The sequence below is a fragment of the Panthera leo genome, chromosome C1, assembly GCF_018350215.1.
Source record: "Panthera leo isolate Ple1 chromosome C1, P.leo_Ple1_pat1.1, whole genome shotgun sequence".
Lineage (NCBI taxonomy): Eukaryota > Metazoa > Chordata > Mammalia > Carnivora > Felidae > Panthera > Panthera leo.
Genome location: NC_056686.1, coordinates 52037356 through 52045317, shown reverse-complemented (window position 1 = coordinate 52045317; position 7962 = coordinate 52037356). Strand labels below are relative to the sequence as shown.

Genomic DNA, 7962 nt, shown 5'->3' with positions numbered 1-7962 from the left:
TCAAGGGGAGTAATCTTGGACAAGCTTCTTCCTCTAAAAATATGTACCTGAGGTTAATAACAACTATATTTCAAGGTTGGTGTTGAAGATGTACTGAGACCATGTAAATAATGCCCTAGCCCCATGCCTGATACTTGGAAGGCCCCCACAAAAGTAGGTTATTTTCCACTACCCACAGCCCAGTCAGCAGCCTCTGGTTATGATTCATCTTGTCAATAGATGGTTTAGGTATGACATCCACAAATGGGCTTTCTTGTACATCTCTACTTAAATACAGAATATAGAGGGACTACAGTAACCCTCACTCTGCAACATTTAAAAGACCCGAGTCGGTCTGTGATAAAGTCAGGACTAGAAAGCAACCCTATTAATGCACTCTAAGAATACAATAGGCTTTTTAGGCATCCCCATAGCAATACTGTTTCATGTTAAGCTTATACAACACAACTAAAATCCCAAGGCCCTCTTTTTGTGAAATATTCTACTATACCCTGCATCTGGTACAGTTGATTTTTTGAACCTAAGTGTAGGACTTTCTATTGATCCCTACTGGATTTCTTTTTTAGTTATTCCCTCTTTTCACCACACCACATCTGCCCTTACAACAGACAAGACTATCCTTAAACTCCTTATTACGTCTTCCCTGTCTTCCAGTTCACATCATCATTTGGTGGCCTGTCCTCCAAAGATTAGCAGAAGACAGAGAATATTAAAATCCCTCTGCCAATTTTCAGCTGCTCTTTTTTTTTAATTTTTTTTTAATATTTATTTATTTCTGAGACAGAGACAGAGCATGAGCAGGGGAGGGACAGAGAGAGATGGAGACACAGAATACGAAGCGGGTTCCAGGCTCTGAGCTGTCAGCACAGAACCCGACGCGGGGCTCGAACTCACAAACCGTGAGATCACGACCTGAGCCGAAGTTGGTCACTCAACTGACTGAGCCACCTAGGCACCTGTCAGCTGCTCTTTTAAAACTTCTACATAAGGATGGAAGTGGAAGGTCTTAAACCACTAGACATTTGTAGAGAATGCGCATTTGCCTTATCCAAACTCTTTTTGACCTCTAATTCCGCAACTATGAGAGAAACAGTAGTTTAGCAAATGGATGCAAATAGTGAAAGGAGATCCTAAAACACAAACTCTAGAAAATGTCAGAAAACCAGCCCACTAAAGTAGCAGAAGTGCTGGATTAGAGGTCGAAGAGTCACTTTTGAGTCATGACTGTGTCACCAACTAGCTGTAGGACTTGAGCAGGTTTTCTTAACTTCTTTAGGATTCACTTTTCTCATCTATAAAATTAGAAGAATTGGGCTAAAAATTTAAAAAAAAACCTTAATAAGTAAACTATAGCTCTTTGTCACATCTACTGCAAGAATGAAGACCCTTCTCAGCAATCAGACTGTTGACATTCCAGGAAATGTCCACATCACTCTGACGGGACCCACCGTTATCGTGAAGGGCCCTAGAGGAACCCTGTGAAGGGACTTCAATCACATCAATGTAGAGCTCAGTCTCCTTGGAGAGAAAAAGAAGAGGCTCCGAACTGACAAGTGATGGGGAAATAGGAGAGGAGAGAGCTGGCTGCTGTTCACACTATCTGTAGTCATGTGCAGAACATGATCAAGGGCGCCACACTGGGATTCCATACCAGATGAAGTCTGTGTGTGCTCACTTCCCCATCAATGTTGTTATTCAGGAGAATGGTTCTCTTGTTGAAATTTGCAGTTTCTTGGGTGAAAAAAAATACATCCACAGAGTTCGGATGAGGCCAGGTGTTGCTTGTTCGGTATCTCAAGCCCACAAAGATGAGTTAGTTCTTGAAGGAAATGACACGGAACTTGTAACAAACTCAGCTGCTTTGATTTAGCAAGCCACAACAGTTAAAACAAAGATATCAGAAAATTTTCAGATGGTGTCTATGTTTCTGAAAAAGGAACAGTTCCGCAAGCTAATGAATAAGATCTAAGTTGTCCAGCTACAGGAACAGCAAGATGCCAGATGATTTTTCAGACTTGTTTGTGATATTTTAAAGATGCAGTAAAAGCTGTATTGATTCGGAAATAAATAAATAAATACATAAGCTATAATGATCCAGACAATGGAATATTATTCAGCACTGAAAAGAAATGAACCATCAAGCAGTGAAATGACATACAGGAAACTTAAGTGTATATTGTTAAGTGAAAGAAGCCAATGTGAAAAGACTACATATTATATGACTCCTACTACAGGACATTCTGGAAATGGTACAACTATGGAGACAGTAAAAAGATCAGTGATTGTTAGGGATTGGGAGGGCAAAGGAGGGATATATAGATGGAGCACAGAGGATTTTTAGAACACTAAAACTTCTTCATGATACTAGAATGGTAGACACATACTATTATATACTTGTCAAAATCCTTAGAATGTACAATACCAAGAGTGAACTATAATGCAAAAACAAAAACATCAATAACAACAACAAAAAAACAAAAACCCAACTTGCACATGTTAAATAATAACAGTACCACATATGCCTTATCATTTACCTCCCACAGGTAGGTTTTGCCATCACCTCCATCTTACAAATGAGGAAACTGAGGCTGAAATGTGAGCACCAAAGATGGGATTTGAACCTAGATCTTCTGACCACAAGCTCAGGGTCCTTTGCTTTTCCTTATATCGCCTACCTCCCAGATCTCAAATCCTATGACATTTTCTTGGAAATCAATTTATATCTATTTAGTGTCCAGACTACAAAGGAGATTCTCTGCAAAACTGTTTCATTTGTTTTGTGCTATTTAAAGTTTATGCAGTTTACATGGAAGGCAGTAAAATAGAATGATTAAAAGGATGGGCTTTCGAGTCATTTACTAGCTATGGAATATCTGGCAAGTTAGCATCTCTGAGCCTCAGATTCCTCATTTAGAAAATAAAAGTAATGGGGCGCCTGGGTGGCTTAGTCGGTTAAGCGTCTGACTTCGGCTCAGGTCATGATCTCGCAGTCCGTGGGTTCGAGCCCCGCGTCGGGCTCTGTGCTGACAGCTCAGAGCCTGGAGCCTGCTTTGGATTCTGTGTCTCCCTCTTTCTCTGACCCTCCCCTGTTCATGCTCTCTCTCTGTCTCAAAAATAAATAAATGTTAAAAAAATAAAAAAGAAAAAAAAAGAAAAAGAAAATTGAAGTAACGACAGGACTTTCTCTCCAGGAATTTTTAAGGATTATGGGACATGAGCATGTCAAGCCCTCAGCACAGTGCTTGATATAAATATGACTAAAGAAGGTTCTGTAACTATTATTCTTGGGTATACTGTGTAGGTTGTGAGATGCGGTATAGCATGATTCAAAGTGTGGAGTCCCTGGGTTGAAATTCCAGTTCTGGTACATACTAATCATTTACTTTAGGCAAGTTGCTTACCCTCTCTGTGCTTCAGTGTCTTTACTCATGAAAAGGGGATGACCATAATAGCACTTACCTTGTAGGACTGTGGTGAGAAGATAATGAGCTAATGCATTTGATGCTTAGATTAGTGCTTGGCACATAGGAAGCTTACATACGTGCTAGCTATGGAGATCATCCCTCTTTCCTTCCTTCAGTAAATCTCAAGTCCATGGTTGCAACCAATCAAACACAAGACCACTTTGGAATATATTCCCATTTTCTTAAAACCCACACCAAAGGAATCAGCTGTCACTGCAGTCTCCCCACGTCTGACTCGAGGCTATGTGTCATCTGTTCTGATGAGCGCGCTGCAATTGTCCCTAACACCTGTGCAGATTGCTGGCACCAGGAGCCCTCTCTGGAGCAAACAGCCCACTAGCAAGGGTCTGGGATGATCAGCCAATGTTGGCAATGCTATCTGGAGTCAGCAGAGCCCTTTGGAGTCAGAGTGACAATTTAGAGATCCTTGGCTTCTTGCAGGGAGTGGAGAGGAGAGTGTTCCCTGGGTGATGGTGGAATCAACACTCTGCCTAGGAAGAGTTGCCCAAAGGGTTATGTAAGGTACTACACAGAGCTTACAACCACTCCAAGGACCTAAATCTTGTGTTCAGCCCCTCCAACTGAATGTCCCACAGCCAGTTGTGTGGCTGGGCTTGCTCCCCAGTTTGTGTTTCTGTCTAGAGAGCATGTTTTCTGCTCTGCACATGCACTCAGTGCATCTGGCAATGCCCAAAAGCTCATTCTTTCAGCCTCTCAGATGCTAAACATACCTTACAAACATGTGTCTTTCCATTGTCAACATAGGATGGAATGCTTGAGGCAGATGGTTTAAAGGAAGACCCAGCCAACAATACCAATTAAAAAATAACATCCTCACTGGGGTAAGGGCTAAAATAAAGCATTTCTTCAGGTGGTTGCTGTGGTTATGTGAGTGTCTGTTGCACACTCATCTTGCCAACTGGTTGGAAGTGTCTAGAACCTAGTGGCGCAAACCTCCACAGTTACCAGGGGTTAAGCAAAGCTATGTTCCTGAAGTATTTATCTGAAAGAAGCTACAATAAAACCTTACTTTTATATTAAGAATATAAACTATATCTGGCACCTGGGTGGCTCAGCTGGTTAAGCATCTGACTTTGGCTCAGGTCATGATCTTGTGGTTTGTGAGTTCGAGCCACACATCAGGCTCTGTGCTGACAGCTCAGAGCCTGGAGCCTGCTTCAGATTCTGTGTCTCCCTCTCTGTGCCCCTTCCCAGATCATGCTCTGTCTCTCTCTGTCTCTCAATAATAAATAAACGTTAAAACAAATTTAAAGAACATAAACTATATCTAATATAATATGACATAATTATTAAATTAAAATTCATAGTTTGAGTGAATCTTTTTAGATAAAACACAGAGGGGCACCTGGGTGACTCAGTCAGTTAGGCATCTAGCTTTGGCTCAAGTCATGATCTCATGGTCCGTGGGTTCAAGCCCTACATTGGGCTCTATGCTGACAGCTCAGAGCCTGGAGCCTGCTTCAGATTCTCTGTCACCCTCTCTCTCTCTACCCCTCCCCTGCTCTCTTTCTCTCTCTCTCTCTCTCTCTCTCTCTCTCAGAAATAAACATTAAAAAATTTTTTTAAAGATAAAACACAGAATCTGGTAGTAATTTTGCATTTCCAGGATATTCGTTCCCCTCTGCCATAAGGAATGTTTCTATGGGAAAGTTTTACAAATGTTGGGCCTAAGTCATGGTGTGAAATACAAGAGAGAAGACAGCATAATACAGAGGATGTAGGGCTGGGTGTGGGGTCCAGAGACCTGAGTGTGGGCTGGGACTCTGTCACCCAACTTGCCGTGTGACCTCATGGTTAAACAGGGATGTTAATCCTTGTCCCGTCTGCCTCCCAGGGCTGTTGTGAGAATTGAACGAGACAATGCGTGTGAAAAGAGTTTTCCAAACTACAGTGGGCCACAAATGTAAGTTATTATGACTCAGCCTTGTTGTTTTTGGAAAGCGTGTTTCATTTTATATATCACATGTATTCTCCACCCCGCCCCTCCCCCCACAGTCAGATCAAAAGTGTTTGCCTTCCTCCTCAGAGTGAGGGACCTCTGATCTGACAAAAAGAAATGAAGTCACCAGGCTTGTTCTTGCCCAGTTTTATGTCCAGGCCATGGGAGAAGCACGCTCCCCGCAAGGCTGAGCGGCCCAGCCCTCGCCGCCCATACTGAGGGGAAGTAGACAGAGCCCAGCAGTCACCACTGTCTGAATTTCATTATGCAGGTCTCCAGACAAGCAGAGGGGAAAAGTGCAAAGGAGTGGGTCAGCGTCTGAAATGTGAGAGGGACAGCAGTCTCTGAAGTGTATGGGAATGGAAGGAAACTTAATACTGCTCCAAAGGGGAGAGGGAACATTGCATCATGTGAAAATAATAGCAAGCGGTCAGTAGAGCTTGGGGTTTGGGAAGGCAGGCTTGCCCACTGACCCATTTGCAAAAAGGCTTTGATGCCATTCTGTGCCAATCCAAGGTGAATCTGCACCAGGAGACTGATGTAGAGTACAGGAGGCTGGGTGCTCACAGGGACTGGAGATTGAGCTCAGGTCCTGAGCAACCTGAGAATACTGCTGGGGGTGGAGCGGGCAGTGTGAATCCGAAACAGAGCTCTGAAAGGAAGCCCTAGAGTTGGGAATTGGAGATAACTGGTCAAGTAACGAACCAATTAGTCAAAAGTACTATTTATTGAGCACTTAATATGTTCTGAATACATACTTTGCTTATTCCTCACAATAACCCTAGAGATAGAGAGCATAATCCCCATTTTTAGTACAAAGAAACTGAGGGTCAATGAGTTAAGGGACATTTCCAAGGTCACAGAGCTAGTAAGCAGCAGAGCCAGAGTCTGACCCAGATCTGTGCAACTCCAGGTTTCTTGATTCTGAACTCTCTGCTAGCCCTCTCCAAAGCAGAATGGTTGGGAATTGAGCGGAAATGGATTAAAACAGAAGCATGGAAACAAGAGAGAAAGGTCTGGATTTTTTCCATGTCAGTGACTTACTTTTCTGGGCTAGGGGAACACGAGTGTGGTTTCCTGTGGACATTTGTAACACAAGAATTGGCCACCTTTCCCAAGTAAGTAACTCATAGCCTATCTTCTGTGGGTCTGGGTGAGGAGGTAACTGAAGCCACTATTGACAGCAAATGCAAAAGTTAGCAGGGGAAGAGTGCATGTTGGAGGGGAACAGACTTCCTGTGTCACTGATGAGATCTGCCCTTGGTACTTTCATCATTGATCTATTGCCATAATAATGCTGCATAACAAACCATCCCAGCGTTTAGTGGCTTAAAATCACAACCATTTGTCGTTTCTCATGCCTTTCAGGGCTGGCTGAACAACTAGACTGATCTGAAATGGGCTCATAGGATGTCAGCTGGGTTTGCTCAGGTGTCTGCCACCAGTTGGAAAATCTGTTGGAAATGGTTGATCTAGGATGGCCTCAGCTAGGATGATGCAGCTCTGCTCCCCATGCTGTCTCATCTCCCAGCAGGCTAGTTCAGTGTTGTTCTCATGGTGAAGGCAGAAGAATAAGAGAGAAAGAAGAGGTGTGCGAGATCTTAGGCTTAGAACTGACATGCCGTCTCTTCTGCCCCATTCTAGCAGCCAAATCAAGTCACAAGACAGCCCAGATTCAAGAGGTAGGGGAAAAGATTCCATCTCTTAATGGCTGACAAAGTCACGTTGCAAAGCACTTGAAGAACTGCAGGCATTTTTTTTTTTTTTTTTTGGCAGTCCGTCTACCACAGGATTCAATCTCAATCCCAAAAGGAGATGAAAGGCAGCATCATTTGCCAATATTCTGGGCCATGCCCATTTCCCTGCCAAAAACCCTTTGTCCACTAAATGTCATTTCCTTTTTTTTCTTAATTTTATTTAAATCCAAGTTAGTTAATGTACAGTATAATAATGGTGTCAGATGTAGAATTTAGTGATTCATCACTTCCATGTAATACCCAGTGCTCATCCCAACAAGTGCCCTCCTTCATGCCCATCACCCATTTAGCCCATCCCCCCACCTGCCTCCCCTCCAGCAACCCTAAGTTTGTTCTCTGTATTTGAGTTTCTTATGGATTGCCTCCCTCTCTGTTTTTCACTAAATGTCATTTCTTTGTCCAATTTTTATGTGTCTTGCTGGCACTAGACTGAGAAAGAAGTGACACAATGACTCTATAGTTGGGCAAATGAAAGAATGCCTTCTTTTTTTAGTAGTAGTAAAATTCAGACTGCTTACCCACTGACTTCATCTCTCATTTCCTAAGAAAGTTGCATTAGGAATTATACTTACACTTTCTCAGTGAACCATCCCAGCCTATCTATATGTGTATGGAAATGCTATCAAATTCCAGGAAACAGAAGTTCATTTAATATGATGAATAATACTGTTTTTTTTATTGTTTAAATCCAAGTTAGTTAACCTATAGTATAATAATGGTTTAAGGACGGGGGCCTGGGTGGCTCAGTTGGTTGAGCATCCTACTTCGGCTCAGGTCATGA

The 7962-nt window shown here is 42.6% G+C and overlaps 1 pseudogene; it reads left to right on the top strand.

The window, feature by feature from the left end:
* Nucleotides 1–1377: 1377 nt before the first annotated feature.
* Nucleotides 1378–1962, top strand: LOC122227648 (annotated as a pseudogene).
* The last annotated feature ends 6000 nt before the right edge of the window (nucleotides 1963–7962 follow it).